Source organism: Sciurus vulgaris (genome assembly GCF_902686455.1).
Source record: "Sciurus vulgaris genome assembly, chromosome: 12".
Taxonomy (NCBI): Eukaryota; Metazoa; Chordata; class Mammalia; order Rodentia; family Sciuridae; genus Sciurus; species Sciurus vulgaris.
In genome coordinates, this window is record NC_136473.1 from 107,785,946 (window position 1) to 107,804,189 (window position 18,244).

General features: G+C 45.0%; 1 long non-coding RNA gene across 9 annotated transcripts in view; it reads right to left on the bottom strand.

Moving 5' to 3' along the window:
* The window catches only part of LOC306641323, a 439,001-nt gene extending 422,102 nt beyond the window's left edge, over window positions 1-16,899 (bottom strand). For 2 of the 9 annotated variants that reach the window (XR_013758134.1, XR_013758135.1), the window contains exons 1-2: window positions 16,647-16,892; window positions 12,143-12,277 (exon numbers count right to left, since the gene is read on the bottom strand). This is a non-coding gene — a long non-coding RNA (uncharacterized lncRNA). Of the gene's footprint in view, window positions 1-12,142; window positions 12,278-16,646 lie in introns of all 9 variants that reach the window. The other 7 variants (XR_013758133.1, XR_013758136.1, XR_013758137.1 and 4 more) reach the window with 7 other exon arrangements.
* Between the last annotated feature and the right edge of the window lie 1,345 nt (window positions 16,900-18,244).

Below are 18,244 nucleotides of genomic sequence, written 5' to 3' on the forward strand. Positions count from 1 at the left end.
ACAAGAGAATGCCACCGCAACAGAAAGGAGCAAATCACTGAGGTAGACAACATGGGTCAATCTCAGAGTCGTACATGATGCTAAGGGAAAGAAGTCAGACTGAAAGTTCATCTAATGTCGATTCTATTTCTGTGACTTCCTGGAAATGGCAACCCTATGGCAACAAAGAGATTTGGTGGGTGATGCAGGCAAGAGTTGACAGCAAATTAGTTCAAGGAATTTGGGGGTCAGTGGGACCATTCTGTATCTTGATTGTGGTGGTAATTATATGACTCCATGCGTGTGTCAAAATTCATAAACTACACATACTAGAGTGAATTCTAATTTATGTAAAGATAAATAAAATAGGGAAGAAGTGAATGACTACAATTATATCATTGAGTTTTTTCAAGGGTTAAAAGCCATTTTGGGGATTTGGGCACCTTTATGAAACACAATGAGATGGCGTGCATACCTGGTCTCTAAAGTCCGTTCCATCTCTGAAATGCAATTACTCTTTGATTTTATGTGGCATAGAGACGCCCCATGTGAGAGGACATATCAAAGAGACCAACAATTTTATCTTTACTTATTGACTCCAGTTACCTCATTATTTCCCTTTCTATTTTTCCCCTACCCCTCCCCCATTTCTTAAAATGGTGTCCAACAGGCTTCTCTTCCTGAAAGTCTGCTTCCCGCAGGGCGTTTAGCCACCCAGTTAGGTATCAGCACCCCCCACCCTGGACCCTATCCAACCAAATGCCTCCCAGCAATATGCAGATAGCATAGTTAGCTCCCTTCTGAGACTGTATATAAGGCAACAAACTTTTCTAATAAAAAATCCCCTCTCCTGGCAGCAAGTCTCCGTTCGTTCTTTCATTACTGATAATGATAAAAATATAAAAAGACATGTTCCCTGTTTGGGTAAAATAAATGTGAAACATTTCTTAATAGAATTAAATTTTCATTGTTCGGAGCATCATTATGTTTATGAATTAGAACCTATGAAATTACATGCCAAATATTACAAATAGCAAATACACCTCCACATGTTTTGTTATTTCTGCAGAATTTTCCCAAGAGTTATTAAGTGGGTTTCCTTCTTTTATATGAACAACTAAAATTTAGAAAGGTATCAATTTCTCTGAGGACGCATTCTATAAATTCAAGACTACTGCTAATATTTTTTTAAAATGGATATAGAGTAAAATATATCAAACACATGCTTTCTCTTACATAATTCCTGCCAAACTATAACTTCGATAAGAACCCAGTATAAAATGTAAGGAAGCATTTCAGCTACTTGCAGTTGTTACTTTATTACTTAATGTATTTATGAATTCTGAGGCTAGTGTTCAGAGGACATGCAGAGGAGCTTCCAAAGTAAACTGCACTAGCCTTGCGATGAACTGTGAACTTAGAACTCTCAGAGAAATCACCCAGCGGAGGTAGTCCAAGATGCTCTTTGGGTTCGGATGCTTTTGTGTATAGATCAGAAAACTGAAATCCCGAGAAGGCAGATGAACTGGTTTGTCAAGTTCACATGACTCATACAGGAGAGCCAGCCCTTCAGAAGTCACCTCAAACAGAAGCAGTTTCAAAGGTTAATGGCTCACACTGAAACCTTAGGACAGCTTCATTAAGTGGATCAAGTCATTTAAAAAGATGATTAGCCTTAATTTTTGCTTTTAAAGTCCATCCACTAAATAATATTTTAACTGATTCCATTTCTTATCATAATCAGACAAAACCACCCAGAACTTAAACACTAAATTAATCACAAGTGAAATATTATATTACACATCTTCTTTCACTTCAGCTTGTTATTGCACAAATACCTAGTATTACATGAACTACAGGGAAGAAGTGTTCAGTGATTGACACTTATTTGGGGGCTGTATAAGTATCCCTTTGCACATTTCTGGGGGAAGGGTACTGGGGATTGAACCCAGGGATGCTTTGCCACCGAGCTATAGTCCAAGCCCACCCCTGTTTTCTCTGAGGGACTCGCTAAGTGGCTGAGGCTGGCCTGGAGGCTGTGACCTTCCTGCCTCTGCCTCCTAGGTCACTGGCTTACAGGCATGGGCCACCATGCGCGCTCATTTGTACTCGGTATATCAGCAGACATAGTCAGGTCTAAATTCAAAACAAGGCTAGTGTAGAGTTTCCTTAAAATTATCATAAGGTATTCACATACATACACAGCGATGGCAAAAGAAATTTTATTCTATATTTTATACAAAGGAATCTTTTATAATTTTCTAGATAATCAAATATATTTGAAAAACAAATTTGAATCAAATTTTTATAGAATCCAGGAGAAACCTACAATGGGAACTCTTGGCGATGTGATTTAGAAATCAGTGGTGGACAGGGAATCGGTCAAGAGAGCAGTCTCCAGGCCTCTCCTCCTTGAGGGCACTCCAGCTCTCAGGCAGGCCTGAGGGTCCAGGCACCTCAGCAGCCCCACCATGTCTTCCTGGGCTTCAAGAAGAGTAGGTCTTCTCTGCTTCTCTCCTGGGCCTGCTTGCTGGCGAGTTTTGCTACCTGAAGACGACAACACCCCAGCTCAAAGCACAAGACATCACATTAGCCAGGCAGCCGGAGAGGAGAGCAAGGCCTGGGCGGGCGGACCTGGCTCCCAGCGGCTTTGATTTCTGCGTGATGGGCACGCTCTTCAGTTTCTCTGGGCTGCCTCATCCACATGACAGAATGATCATTTCTGTCCACGGAGGTCACAGATTAAGCCTCAGTTGTATTCATCCCCAAAATTAATCCTCTCTGAAGACATCTAGAGAATCCGCCAAGTGACCCCAAATACAAAGGAAGGAAGTTATTCAAAGGAAGTGAGTTACTCAGAGTGCACATGCCTAACCCCGGTCCATGGACGGGACTGGAGAGACGGTGCTGTCTCTCTGTTGGGTGAAAAGTCCCATGTGTCATACCAGAGTCCTTGGAGGAGGACTCCAAGGAAGGTGGGGTTGAAAATCAATCATTCCACCCTGTACCATTGCATTAAGAGTACAAAGTATCCTAAAGAACAAAGCAGGGGTGAAGAGTTGTTTTAGACCTTTTCCTAACTCCTTAAATCCCAAATTTTCAATTCTGCAAATATTTCAACAAAACTGACACAGGTGCGTTAAAGTAGGTTGGAAATACCATAATCTAGACCATATATATTATACTAATTAACATTGATAATATAATTATATTCTTATTATCACAATATTATAGATTACACATTCACATGGTATATGCTATATTTAAGTTTTTATAGGTGTTTCACCTCTAGGATGATGGGACAAAATGGGTTAAATGAAAAATACACCATAAAAGCCACTCATAATTTCCTCACATAAAAATCATACGAATATCTAGAAGTTTCCTGCCCATTTCCAGCACCCTTTTGCCTACCTATCTCGCTATTCATCCCAAGCTCATCTTCCTAAGAAACCATGGCACGTCCACCTATCACTTTAGGGACTTCTGTACTTACACACACATTTACAGTTTTTAAATGGGTCCTTCCATGCATATTGAACTGAAATTGATAAAAACATAGTCATGTTTTTAGGTATTTTATTATTTATTGGTACCAGGGATTGAACCCAGGGGAACTTAACCACTAGCCACATCCTCAGGCCTTTTTTAATATTTTATGTAGAGACAGGGTCTCGCTGAGTTGGATAAGTTGTTGAGGCTGCCTTTGAAGTAGCGATCCTTCTGCCTCAGCCTCCCCAGCCGCTGCGATTACCGGCTTGGCCACCAGCCGGCAGTATTTACTTTTATATTTGGTTTGTTTACAGTGCTGGAAACTAGGGATGGGACCGGGGTCTTATAAATGCTAGGCTACCTTTCTACCACTGAGCCACACCCCAGTCCATACTGTATTTATTTACTTTTCTTCTTCCTTAGTTTTATTTATGTATTTGCTTATAGAGAAACTAGGGATTGAACACAGGGTACTCTACCACTGAGCTACATCCCCAGCCCTTTTAATTTTAAGGCAGGGTCTTACTAGATTGCTGAAGCTGGCCTCCAATTCCTCCTGCCTCAGCCTCCTGGGTCTCTAGGATTACAGAAGCATGTACTGGGGCTCAGCTCGTATTTATTTTTAACAGCCCCTACAACTTCACAATTTCCTCAGTCATTCCTCTGTGAATAGACACATAACTCACTTTCAATGTGCTAATTAGAAGTTCCAAGTAAGGAGGAGAAGCTAAAGGCTCCTTTCGACTAATGAGGTTCCAGCTCGGGCGGAAGAGAGACGCTCTGTCCTGAAAGGACACTCGCGAACTGTGAGTTTCAAACAAGAGGGGGAAAAAAAATGTGCGGGGCACGGTGGGGCAGGTCTGCAATCCCGGCGACTCGGGAGGCTGAGGCAGGAGGATACCACGTCTGAGGCCAGCCTCGGCAACCTAGGGAGGCCCTGTCACAAAATACAAGATGACAAGCGCTGGGGTGCAGCTCAGGGGTGGAGCGCCCGGGTCGCCGCCTGCCGGGCCAGGTGGGGACACCGGAAAGGGAGCAGATTAGCCGAGTCCAACCGAGCAGGAAGAGGGTCTAGAGCCAGGCAGCAGGCCCCACTCAGGTGGTCCTGACTACGCGCACCTACGAGGCGCCGAGCCATAAACATGACAAGAAAGGGGAAAAGCGACAGAGAAGTGACGAGCTCACCTGAGGCGCTGAGCCCGCCCTCTGCGACCTCCGCAGCCTTCCACGCGGACCGCCCAGGGCTCAGCTGCGCTGATTGGCGGAGGCCGTTGCCCGGTTACAAGGGCGCGCTCTAATATTTGACTACAGCTCGTTTAGGCATCAAGTTAGGTTACGGTTCACGATGTACGGAGGCAGCCCTAGGCCAAACTTCATCACCCGAGTAAGGAGACAAGTTTAGGCCAAATTTAACCGACTTTAGCAGGCGAAAATTTAAGACATTTTTAAAAAAATAAAAACTCTAACAAAATCTGAGCTAATTCTACCTCGAACATAGTTGTGAGCAATAAGTAACATATATAAAGTTTCCAGCACAATGTTTAGCCAAATTAGAAGTTCAATAAGTGTCCGTTTCTTTCCTAGTTTCTTCTTTTTGGTCTCCAGCTCTTATAACTCAGTATGTGGAAGATTTTTAATTCTTGGTTTTGGAGCTGAAGGCAAGTCACGTGCCCCTTCTTCTCACCAATAGGTAACAAGTGTTGCAAGACAATAGATATTTCTTCTCAAGGAGCCTGGGTGATTCTCTTGTTGCCAAGGGAAACCCCGACAACCCAACAGAGATAGATAGGCTTAGGTTCAACCTTCCAGAAGACTTCGGTCCCAAAGCCCCAGGAGCTAATTCTCTTCTGTTACCCATGGGGCCTGGGGTCACCATTCTAGAAGACTCCTGGGAGCTTCCCCCCTTATTTCAAACTAATGAAAATGATTATTACTACTAGATACAAAGAATGAAAAATCCCCAAGATAATGTGGCCTGGGAGAAGGGAGTGAAAAAGAAAGCCTTCATCTCCCAAGACAAAGATTCTCCAGATGATGAAATAGAAAACAACCAGAGTAACGCCATTTTGTTCTGACCTGACTCCATTGTGTGCTTGCTTGTAATCTGTTCCTTTCAGCCTCCTGAAGCTGTATCTATGTTGACAGTACAGTGGGACCTTTCCACGCCCTGATGTATAATAAAAATGACTCAGAAATGCACAATCAAAACTATTCTCTCATGTAATCAAAAGATCTGTCTCAAAAAGGTCTTTTCTGACCTACGTGTGCCTCAGTTGTTCCTGTGGTTTTGCCTTGGTAACCCCTGCACCCGATGCTCAGGCTCTTCTTCCAATAGCCATTTTGGGGGTTCTGTGAGACAGTCAGCCGACCAGCTAATAAAGACTCTCATATTTGGACTTCTCAGTGGTGATGGTCTGTTCTTAAATCATGCCCCACAACAATGCCAACTGCAGACAGGGAGGAGGTGTCTTATCACCCCTAAAGTGACAGTCCCTAGGAGGCATTAGTCCCCTTCAAAAATAGGTCCTCTCCAGACACTGTCTACAGACCCTAACCCAGAAGGTCGAATTCCTAAGCCCTCAAACTGGTACTTTGACTGATTGATAAAATAGACCCCAAAATCCTGAGTGCCTGAGAAAAACTGATCTCCTCACAACGACACATAAGCCCAGTTCCTTTCTTTGTTCAGAGGTTCATTTTCCACTCGGGAAGTGGGTCCACTGTGGCCATCTCATCCCTGCATCCCCTGTTCCTGTGTGGAACTTTGTTCCTGAATAAACAGTTGAGATGATTCGTGAGGTCTGCTTCCTGCCCAGTCCTTTTGTGCTAACAATTACTATATATATAAGAAGGTTTTCTCTAATAACCTTTTAAACTCTCTTCAGGAAGAGTGAACTATCTTTTCAAATGTTTTTCCCAAGGTGTGTGTGTGTTGCTTATATCTTTATTGCAGCCCTCAAACATTCTTTATATGTTCTCTCTAGCTGCTGGTTCCTGGTTTCCTCCACTAGCCTGTAAAGTTCTTGTTGACAAAGTCCTTCCCTGCTCTTCACCCTGGACTGCCAGGGAATCTGAGCAGCGCTCACCATGCCATCTGTCTGAGGGAGCACGGGATGGGGAGTCATCTGGGCCTTCCACTGCACTCTGTGAATAACTTGCATCTGATCTGGGAGAAGTCTCATTTGGGGATCTCAGTTCCTCATCTTTAAAACATCTTTAAACGAGTGGCATGGTCTAATGTCCCTTACGTCTCCTTCAAGCTCTAACCTGCTATATCTAACTACTATTGACAGACTGCAATAGTGATAGCTAAAGAGAAAAGTGTTCCCTGTCCAAATGTTCTTTTTGTCTGTCACTAAAATACACATTTTAATCAGTAAAAACCAGTTACATTGATTTTTTTCTTATTTGTATTTGGATATTTCTTAAATTCTCAACAGCAACATAGTTAGAAATTATTCCTGAGAATAGGCTATATTTATAGATGGTGTAGCAAAGTGCACAGTTATCAGTTGGTTTTCATTATTTTCTTTTTCAAAAGGCAAATTTTCCTGAATTTGCATTCCAATTCCAGGGGTATCTTTACACTGGAAAATTATTTTAAAATCACTTATAAGTATTGCTATTATTACCAAGACTACTGCTTACAGTACTTTTAATAAGAATAAGAAATCATTCTATTATCCAGACCAGATGAGGCTGAGGTCCTGACTGACTGAATTCAGTAAATTGCCCACATCAGAAATAAGGGAAAACAATAGAAAAATAAATCAAATTGCAGTTTGGGCCAAAACTAGAACAGCAGCTAACCTGCCTTCTGCCCCACAGAAGAACAAAAGCCAGGAGCTGACCACATCCAGGCTGCGCTGGAGAAGGAATATGCTTCACCCCCAGTCCTACTTTTTGTTGTTGTTTGTTTGTTTGTTTGTTTTGGGGTTTTGGAGCCAGAGCTTTGGGGAGGGGCGATTTTGAGACAGCGCCAACCCACCCTGGGAAAAGGGCGAGTGCCTTCCTGGGCTCAACACTTAGCCTGTTAGCTATAAGCGCAGGCGAATGCGCCTTTCCCCACTCGCTCAGTCCCATCAGCCTCAGAAACCAGGTGCATCACTAGAGCCAGGACCCCCTCGCTGGGCTCTCCAAGGGTGAACAGCAGGAGTCACTGCGACAGCAAGTTCCCAGGCCCCCAAGTCGTTCCTTCCATGATCTGTGTCCTCCTCCACCCCCACCCATGCGTCCTAGCTGTGGCCACAGCTCGTTCCCGTTGGAGGCAGAGATGTGGGCGCAGGATGTGGTAGGGGTAAGAGAAATGGAACATCTGGCACCAGGATGACAGGCTGACTCCCCTGACTTGTGGGGGAAGGGTAGCAGCTTCCACAGGCACCTAAAGCCTATGGACCTTCCTGGACTCCAGCCCCACCACCTCCCATGAGCAAGCCCGCCCTCTCCTTGTCCTGAGAGCTGCCACTCTTCTGATAGACGACGGCACAAGAACCCACGGAGCCTGTAACAGTGAGAATGTCATAAACAGCATTTCAGTCTTTGGAGATGGACACGTTATCAAGTTTTCACATTAACACAGGGTCCTGAGATGTGTCTTTGGACACAAGGTTGCTTCTGGTGCAGCCTTGGACTGGACAGCTTCATGAGTGTGTCCATCTCTCCGCGGGCTCGTCGGGCCTGCTCTCCACCTCTACTCCCTACGCGTTCAGCCTCATCTTGGTCGGCTTATCTTAGCTCGTTAGATAAGGACGACTAAATTACTGCCCACGGTACCAGCCCTGGAATCTGGTTTTGCTCATGAAGCATCCACGAGACAGAACTCAAGCGCTCACTGTCAGTACAGGTTTCTTGTGAGATTCCCCCAGCTGGGAGCCTCACTCCAGATGCTCCTGATTCCGGATAAGGCAGAATCTCGATTTCCAAGACTGTGTTCCAGCGTCAGGGATCGACTCCCCCTTCAAAGACTGATGCCACTACTGAGCCTGAGTAGTACCTACAATTGCCACTAGGTGGTGCCAGTGAATGAAAGATGTATGCCTGCCTGGGGTCCAGTGGGGGTGCATTCCCCAGGGTTTCACCCCAGGATAACATCCAAACGTACCCTGCCAATTTAACTTTCCAATGTCTCAATATCCCTGAGGAGGAATAATACGTGGTCATCGGACAAATGACAAGACACTTAAAATGAAAGCAGGTCAAACCACCAACATGCACTCCTGAACACAAGCCACTGCGCCATTGGGTCTGCCACCATATAAACTTCACCTTGAGCCTCCCCAACTCCACATTGATTTATGCCGGCCTGGGACATCAGATATTATCTCCCACCTTCCCGTTGTGTCCCGCTGGGGCACAGAGAGTTCCGGTTCTGCACGGTCACAGCACCAGCAGACCCGGGACTCAAACCCAGATCTGCCCGATTTCAAAGGATTTTGTCACTAAACTAAAGCAGAAAGCAGGAAGCCAGTGCCTTGACCCAGACAACCCAGCAGCTCGGGCACAGAGCTAAGGCTGGAACCCAGTTCTCTCCTGCCTTGGTAAAGAGGAGAGGTAGCACCACAGGGCAATGTTGAAGGACAGGTGAGGAATCAGACCTAGGCAGGAACTGCCTCAGGCGTGTGAGGGTATGAGGTCTAGAGTTGCTGCCCTGAGGCAAGGCAGCCTGAGGGGATAGCTAAAACAAGATAGGCACAGCCAAGAGAATTGCAGAGAAATGAAGCTAGAGGCCTTAGAATAGTGTGAGCATCTAGATCAAGCCAGACCTGAAGCTAAACCATTTCCACAACATTAGCTTGAGTTAGGTTTTCTATTACTCAGAATCAAAAGCATCTTAACCACTACATATAAGCACTAGCATTTTCCCATGTATTTTTGATAAGAAAATCAGACTTAGAAATTCCCAAGGTATACCATTTGAAAGGGCAAGATTTGATCCAGGGACGTCTGGCCCCAAAACCATAACTATCAACCACCAATTGTTGTCTTCATATTCAAACATCCCAAAAGGAGGGCAATGCCTCTTTCCCTCTGGCTTTTTTGAGGAACTCCTGCCCCTAATCCTCATGTTTTCTAAGGGAGCTCCCTTAAATGACTTCACCCACTCCCAGATCCACAGGACTAAAATATTACTAGACCAGTCATTTGAGTTCATGGGAGCACATGGGCTATTTGGTTTCAACTGTGAGACATTAGAATGATCCCCAGCCTAGGAGCTGATCAGGTGTCTTCAGCATTTATTTCCTGTGCTTTTCGATCTGTGGTGACATCACAGAAAATGTATCTAGTCACTGACACTGCGGGGCCAAGCAGAGCCCAAGCAACCCTGTGGCAGAAGCCTCATAAACACAGGGCTTAGGGTGCACCCACCTGGAGAGTGAGAGGCGGGTCACAAAGCAAACAGGGTCCCGTCCAAAACGGGGCAGGGTGCCATTTTGGATCTGCGCCAGCCCCACTCCCAGATTCCACCCGATCCCGGTTCCCCCTCCCCACTATGGCCAGCTTGCTCCCACTCACTTTCACCTTTCCAGACTTAAAAATCTCTCTTCCGAGACAGAGCTGCAGGATTTAAGTCACGCTTAAAATACTCATAGGGGAGAAAATCTCATCAAAATATTTTCCAGTGAAATCCACCAGAAAGACTTGCCAAAAATAGCTTCTCACAAAGCAAGATGACAAATAAGAAATTGCTCCTGCTTCTTGGGAACTCAACTCCGTAGTCTCTGTGACAGCAAAGTTCTCTCTCCCTCCCTGAGGCCACGTTTTTGTTTTCATTACCACCCTGACCTTTTCTTTCTTCAAACGCGCCTCCACCACCCCACCTCCTGCGTGTGGCCTCCTAGTTGATGGAACTGGAAAGGTGTCCCCCCAGCAGCTGGGCTTTTGATGTGGGTCTTGCGACAAGGCTTTCTCACTGACTCTTCAGAATGATCTCCAGTCATGTTTTTCAGTCACTGTGTCTGGTTTTCTGTTTGTATTGGCATCAGTCTCCCCAGAGAGGCAGCAAAACAAGGTGCGTCTCCCCTGCACTTTTCCATCACGTGACCGATCAGAGAGGAGGCAGGATAGGAAACCCCGAGGCCAAGTGGAGGAAGATGACAGATAAAGCTCCAAATGACGCCACCATGGCTAATAAGAGGGAGAAGCCGTGCCATGGGGCTGGCTGTGGAATGACAGGGGTGGCCAACCCCGGGCAGGGCCGTCTGGCAGAAGACCTTCTGGATAGTCCTGACCTCCCTCTCTCCCGAGCCCCGGCCTGTGAAGTCGCCACGGACCTGCAGTTTAGACCTGCTGCTCAGCTGTCCCCCAGAGAGGCCACTGCAGCTGGGCCGCCAGGGGCTGGGCCTACAGAGAAGCCCGCGGGCGAGAGGCTGGGCGATGCCTTCTTGGGGGCGCCGTGCTGGAGCCCTGGCAGCCTTGGGAGTCGCGCGGTGCAGAACCCTTCCCTTCCTTCCAGGGAGGCGAAGCCCGCTGGTGGAGAGACCTGCCTCAGACCAAAACCCCATTAAAGACCAAGGAACAGAATCCTCACCGACTTCCCCCCACCGCGTCTTGTTCCTTTAACCCATTTGGGCAGACTCCAGAAATCAGTTCAAGGTTGGATTCCTTAAACAGAATCTCAAAGTTCGGAACAGGAACTTAGACGTTAACTAATCAACTCTCTCTCTCTCTCTCCCCCTCTTTATCTATGGTACTGGGGCTTGAATATCCAGGGGTGCTTAACCACTGAGCCATACTTTGAGACAGGGTCTTGCCAAATTACTTAGGCCCTCGCTCAATTGCCGAGGCTTGGCTTGAACTTGACATCCTCCTGCCTCAACCTCCAAGGTTGCTGGGATTACAGGTGTGCGCCACTGCGCTCGGACTCAAAAAATACTCTCAGTGACGGGGAATGTGTCACTTCCCAAAGCAAAATATCCTGTACCCAGAGCATTCTCATTTGGTCTAATCCCTGTGTTTAAGGGAGACCTGACTTTCTTTAACTTATACCTTGGCCCTAGTTTTGCTTCGGGATCCCATGGAGGAAAACTCTTCTCCTACCGCAGCCCACTAGCCACTTGAAGGAGTCTGCCCTACCTCCCCTCACTCTCGTCTCCCGGGTCCACAGCCTCGCTCTTTAAGCACCCCACGCCGGCTCCACTGCCCTCTGTTCTGGTCATTCCCATCGCACATGCCGCAATTTGTCCCGGACGCTCCGGTGAGGGCTTCACTGAGCGAGGCACTCCAAGTACAAGAGAGGGAGAACCAATTCCCTTGCTCCAGTCCACCAAGTCCCCATGGAGCTCATTTGGATCAGGAATTACGACTTCTCTTTCTACCTTTATTCCATGGGCTTCTCCCCATCTCAGAAAAAAAAAAAAAAAGTAAAATTTCATAAACATTAAGTTCACTGGACAAATATCCCAGGCAATATTCTAGACCAACCAAATCCAGATGACCAAATAGACCTGGCAGTCCAGCGCATACAGAGACCATAAGAAAGAAGTAGAAGTCAGTCAAGAGCCAGTTAAAGACAGATGCTCTTCAATCCTAAAACACTGGTTAAAACTGGATCCTCTTAAGCAGTTGATAGATGAAGTAATTATTCAAACAAACTTTGAATGTACCAAGAAAAAGAAGCAAATCAGGAGCGATGTGAGCCACTTGTAGGGATTATTAAGATATGAACAGGTACCATCTTGCAGTGCCAGTTAGGTGGTGGATACGAGGTGGGTTGGCTTCTCGCAGTCTCCTCCAGCCTGCTCACCATTAAGTCTGCAAGCCAGCCTTCAAGTTGTTCTGACTTTGAAGTGATGCTCTGTCATGAAACCTTCATAACAACAAAAGTTTAGCAGGAACACTTAGGTTAACAAATTCTTAATATAAAGAGTGCCCTAAAAACACACAAAAGTAGATCATTCAGAAATAGAAATCAGTATTATCATCATTCTGGAATCAATTATTTCCCCAAGAATTAAGCCTCTTCCCTTTAAATCACAGTGGTCCTAAGAAAGCCAAGTGCCTGAGTTTAGTGCTGCGTAGCTAGTTTTGAACTTAGGCCAGCGAATATGGTTTTCAGGTGACAGACCCACAGCAAATTGTCTAATAATATGAAAAATTGCCTGGTGGTGGAAAAGCCCAGTCCCGTGTAGCTTCAGATGTTCTCTTCTAGGTGAAAGGAAAGCCAAAGAGAAACTCCACAGCCACCCATTATTTTGGCTTCCAAACAGACAGCAGCCATCTTGGAAACAAGTGTCATCTTTTACATTCTATCCTGGTCTTAGAAGGAGAGTGGTGCTTTACTCTGCTCTGAGACTTTGCAGGTTCACGTGTTGTCATTTTCCTCTAATCTTATTTTACTTTTATATTTAAATTCAAGGAAGATTTGTTTCTGATCTTGGGGTACAGGATGTGACTGGAGAGAAGACTGGAGAGAGCCTTTCGGTGTATCCCCTAGGAATTAATAGAAATGTAGGCTCAAAATAGCATGGAAAAGTGCTGGGAATCATTTCTATAGTGAGATCATTTCAGATGTCTTAGCTCGACGTCTTAGCGGGGTCCTCACAACAAGGGGGCTTAAGTCAAATCTTGATGCTTAAATAAATATATATGCACACAAATTATATGCATGTATATAAGTGATATAATATCTTAATTACATATATTATACATAAAATTTTATATATATAAATTACATATGCACATATCTGTATATAATAGACTATGCCTTTCAAAGTCAATTTTATTCAGGGGTTAGTTTTATAGTTCATTTTCTCTGAAGAATGATATAAGTGTATTTCAATACACAGATTTCTGCCTCTAAGCCTATTGTCCAAGAATGGCAGATCCTTGTGGGTGAAAATCGTGCGCTCTGCTCAGTCACATTTGGGGACGGACAGGACAGCTGCTGTCCACCCCAGTCTTTCTTACCAGCCAAGGAGGATCATGCGAAGCCTGTGAGTAGGTCGAGGCTGCTGTCTATCATTTTCCCTTGCTGATAATTGGCTAAAAATCAAGCAGACACTTAACCCGGTGCTTGGCAAGATGCCAGAGTCCCTGAAGCCCAGCGCCGTGCTGGCACCGGCGGGTGAAAGGGCTCATCTTCTTCCTCGCCTAATACCAGCGTAGAGAGGAGACGTGGGACTTAGTGACTGCCCTGGAACACTTGGAAAGCTGGTTCGAATGCACAGCCCTGTGTCCCGGGATGTGGACTCAGGAGGTTGGGAGAGAGGCCGGGAAGCAAGCCCCACCTGTGGGCTCAGTGCACACATTAAGGTACCCCGTTCCACCTCCTGCGGAACAGGGAACAGCTCCAGATGACCCCTGCGGAGGACGGAGTGGCGGTGAGTCTGCAGCATCAGTAGCAGTCTCCTCCCCTTCTCACGGTTTCTCGCCCACACGACCCTCCCCCTCCTCCTCCCCTTCCCCTCCTCCCGCCTTTCCGCTGCTCCCCGCCTCTGTCTTTGCATTTGCAGCTGTGAATCATGGAAAAGGAAAATGACAGCTGGAGAAAAGGCCTCACTGGTCCTGACTTTCTGAGCAGCAGATGGTCATCGTTCACGTTCTCTCATTCAAAAATCTCCCGTGAGCTGGGAGTGCTAACACACACCTGTAATCTCAGCGGCTCCGGAGGCTGAGGCAGGAGGATGGTAAGTTCAAGGCCGGCCTCAGCAACTTAGTGAGGCCCTAAGCAATTTAGTGAGACTGTTTCAGAATAAAAAATGAATACATAAAAAGGGTTAGGATGTGGCTCAGTGGTTAAACGCCCCTGGATTCAATCTGCAATTCCAAAAAATAAATAAAATAAATAAAAGAACTGTCCATGCGTGAGCCTGGTGCTGACAGAAGAACCTTATCAAGCAAAATCATGTCTTCTTTCTTTTTCCTTTGCTAAAAGTGTTGAAATCTCCACAGTGCAATAGATTGGAGAGATAAAAGGAAAGGAAAATCAATCCATTTTATTTCTTGCTTCTTAGCAGATCTGAGAAAGGTTTCTTGGAAGAACTGAAGCTAGAGAACAAGAATATCAGGAGCAAATTCATTCGCTCCTTTCACTTATTCAAACATTGACACTGTATCTTTTTGTCCAAGCATGAGATAAAAAGAACTAAAACAGATTTCATTGCTATTATTAAAGTATTATTCAAGGAATAATTTAAAATCAAGAAAACAAAGGAAAGCAAAAGAATGAAAAAAAAAGTTTTCATAAGAAAATGTCAGCTTTGTCTAAAGCTGATAGACCTCAATTCATTTATGAGAAAGTCTTAACATAAGTCAGTCGATACAGATGGTCAGTCACCACCATCGAATGGCTCAACTTAACCATTTTTCTACTTGATGGTGTGAAAGCAATATGCAGGCAGTAGAAACCATTCTTCAAATTTTGAAGTCTGAACTTTTTCTTCTTCAAGCGCTGGTAATAGAAACCAGAGCACCCCCCTGCCCCCCATTAGGCAAGCTCTCCACCACAGAGCCACATCCCAGCCCTGAAGTTCAGTCTCCCATGCTGGCAATACGTGGTTCAAGACCCTCTGGCAGTGCGGGAGGCAGCAGTGAGCTGCGGCTACCCGTCTGCCCTGCGGTCACAGGAGCCAATAACAGGTACTCTAGTGCAGGTAGCTAAGCCACGGTGCTCAGTGGTTAGGTGAAGCACACGGATGTTTGACTTTCAACTCGTTATGGGTTTTTCAGGAGGTAACCCGGTCACACGCTGAGGATCATCTACAGTGGACGGACTCTGACAAGAACACAGGAAGAAGGGTCACTTTCTCTAAGCCACTGCTGGTGTCCCTGGATTCCACGGAGCCCGCAACTAGACCACGGCGGGGCCACAAACTTAAATGGGGAAAGACCATCTTCATGCTAACTAACCCTAATATTTTTACATTTTCTTCTTTTACCAATGTGGGAAATGAATTTAGTAGTATTAGCAGTATCTGTGACTGTTGATGGAAACCACAGATACCTTTCTCTTGTCACACTGAAGCTGTGTTAAACAGTGTTCACGTCATCTCTATTTTAAATGCCGGGTTTACACATCAGTTGATAGGTCTTGCTACTTAGTGTGTCGATTATGTTCATGTATCACCATTTTTTCAAACAGGACAACTGTATGTCAGTGTGATTGCCTTCCACGTCATCCTAAGTATTTTCTTTCATGTATGCGGAGTATTTAAGAGGCCCATAGCTTAAGAAAGTGAAGGACTCTCGCAGTAAGTTCACAAAACTCAAATACTGTATCAAAGTAGATCATTTTTAAGCAAAAACCTGTTAAACTTCGCTCCCAAGCTGAGTGCATCCCGTGAGAACAAAGCAACGTTGTGCCCTTGGATTTCAAATGGTTCTGAGTGTAAGGACCCTGCACACTGGCCTTCTCTTCAGAGGTGGCTCATTTCTTTATTCTACCCCTACAAGGAAACCCAGTGAGGTAATTTCTCTTAGAAATTCAATACCAACAAGATATACTTCAGATGGATTTTTATGATTCCCTTTATAACCAAATAACAGGAATTATGTCTCTTTTTGTATATATGTTAGTGATTATTGTTGTTTTGCGGACGTTGCCACAAAGACCAGCACTAAATGTGGAATCTGCTTATATTGACAACATCATCCCAGTTTGGGTGTAGTGTCTTCCCTCCCTGCAGGCAGTTTCTGATATATTATTTTACTTGCTTCATATTATACTTTCTTTAAAATTATAGCTTGACAGAAAACATTTTTTGAAATAGGAAGGGCAAGAATTATGAAAATAATTCTTTTAATGGCTTTAAACAATACTATAAGTCTTTCCAATTGGAAACTGCCCAAGTTCTCTCCCGTCCTGGGAGATGAAAATCAAAGGGGCTTTCCTTCTCCATCTGACTGTTAGAAGTCCTTCCCCAGCTAACTTCTAGAAGCTTTCTGAGTGTTTGCGTGGGCACTACACGGCTAGAAACGAAGGGGCCCCGGCAAACCAGGCCCACCACAGAACTGACTCCACCAAGGGATAGAAATAACCAGCCCCCCGGGCATGCGATGACTCAGTCCTCCCAGGTATTAATTAGCAGTTATGCAAATAGGCATGAACCCCAGGAGGACTCTGCCTTTTAAGGAGTTACTTGCAATAGCAGGACTTGATTTTTTAAATCCAGTTGCCACTCACTCATTAGCCTCTTCCTCTCCTCACTCCCATCTCCCTGAAGTCGGGGTTCACTCACCTAATGGAGCCCCCAGAGGCTCCTGAGCTCCCTGAAGATTCCCGGAGAGAATCGAAGGGATCAAAAGGACCCAAGAGCCCGTGAACCCATGTGGATCACTTCTCATCAGGAAGGAGACTCCTTGAGATTTCAGCCTGAGTGGACACCCGCTGTCTCCACCCACCGAGGGTGCGGAGTGACTCACAGGCTGGGAGAGGAAGTCATGAGCTTTCATAGTTCCTACTGAAGACAAGGAGGGCCCAGGAGCATAGCTGCAGCCATCCCTGACCTCCTGGAAGACTCAGTGCCCAGCCCGTGCTGCTGGCGAGCACTAAGTACTCTTGGGCAGGAAAACCAAGCACAACCCCCGCAGGGCTCAGTTTGGGCTACCAAATGGCAGGAAAGGCGATCCGCTCAGAGAGCAGCAATGGTCACTGAAGAGCAAAAACGGAAGGACGCAAAGGCAAAACGAAGCAAAACAAATGCTAAGGTTGTGGGCTGAGTTCAAATCGACCTGGCGCATTTTTCTCACAAAGTCTGTTTATCATAATGACCTAAGGTAATGCATCTTGCCTTAGAGTCATAATTTCTCAAAAATAATTCAATCCTTGAATAATCGACTGACTGATGCCAGTCAGAAGTCAGAACACTAAAACAGCATTAAGTCTTTCAGTAGACAGTAAGTGACTACTATCCATCAGGCCTCGAAATGGAAATCAAGCATATTTTAGTGAATAGAACGAACATGGACAACTTTGGAGTCATTTTTTATGACCCCGTAACTCAGACATTCCATTTCTAGATATTTGCTCGAGAGAAAAATCACATATATCGATCAAAGTATTTGTACAAATACCTTACCCATAATAGTGAAAAACTGGAAACAACCCCATGACATCAACAGAGAATGGAGATACAATTCTGATATATTCATACAGGAATAAAAGGGAATGAACTTTTGATACAGCAATGAGTGATTCTCCCAGATGCTGTATTGAAAGAGAGAAGTCAAGAGTAGGTAAAACTAATGTGTGATGTTTAAGTCAGAAAATACTCACCCCTAGTGAAGAATTAGCAGGAGAGAAGCACAAGGAAACTGTCTCAGATGATGCAAAATTCATATAAATGATGGTTACTCAGCATTAACAATCTTCATTCTTTAGAGAATGTAAATTATACCATAACTTTTTAAATAACCTATAAAGAAGTATTTTTTCAGATCATCTGCTCGCCTCAAGAAAAAGAGAACAGAGAAACGAAGAAAAAACATTAAGTATAGTCTTTGTGGGCCAATAGGGAGAGATTGATAATACACAGGTAAATAAGCAAATTAATAATCAAATTATTAAGTAATAGAACAGGTATAGTTATAGAAAATAATGGGGAGTTCTTATTAATGAGGTTGTGGAAGGTCTTTCTGAGAAGATGATCTGAGGGCCAAAGGGTGAGAATAAAGTCATATAAAGAGTCCATTAATATAAAGAAGCATTCCAAATAGAAGAAATGGCACATGCAAAGGCCCTGAGGTAGTGTGATGGTTCTAGGAACTAAGGTGCCAGTGTGGCTGGTGTACAGTGAGTAAGGGGGAATCTGGCACAAGATGAGGCCGGGGAAGTAGG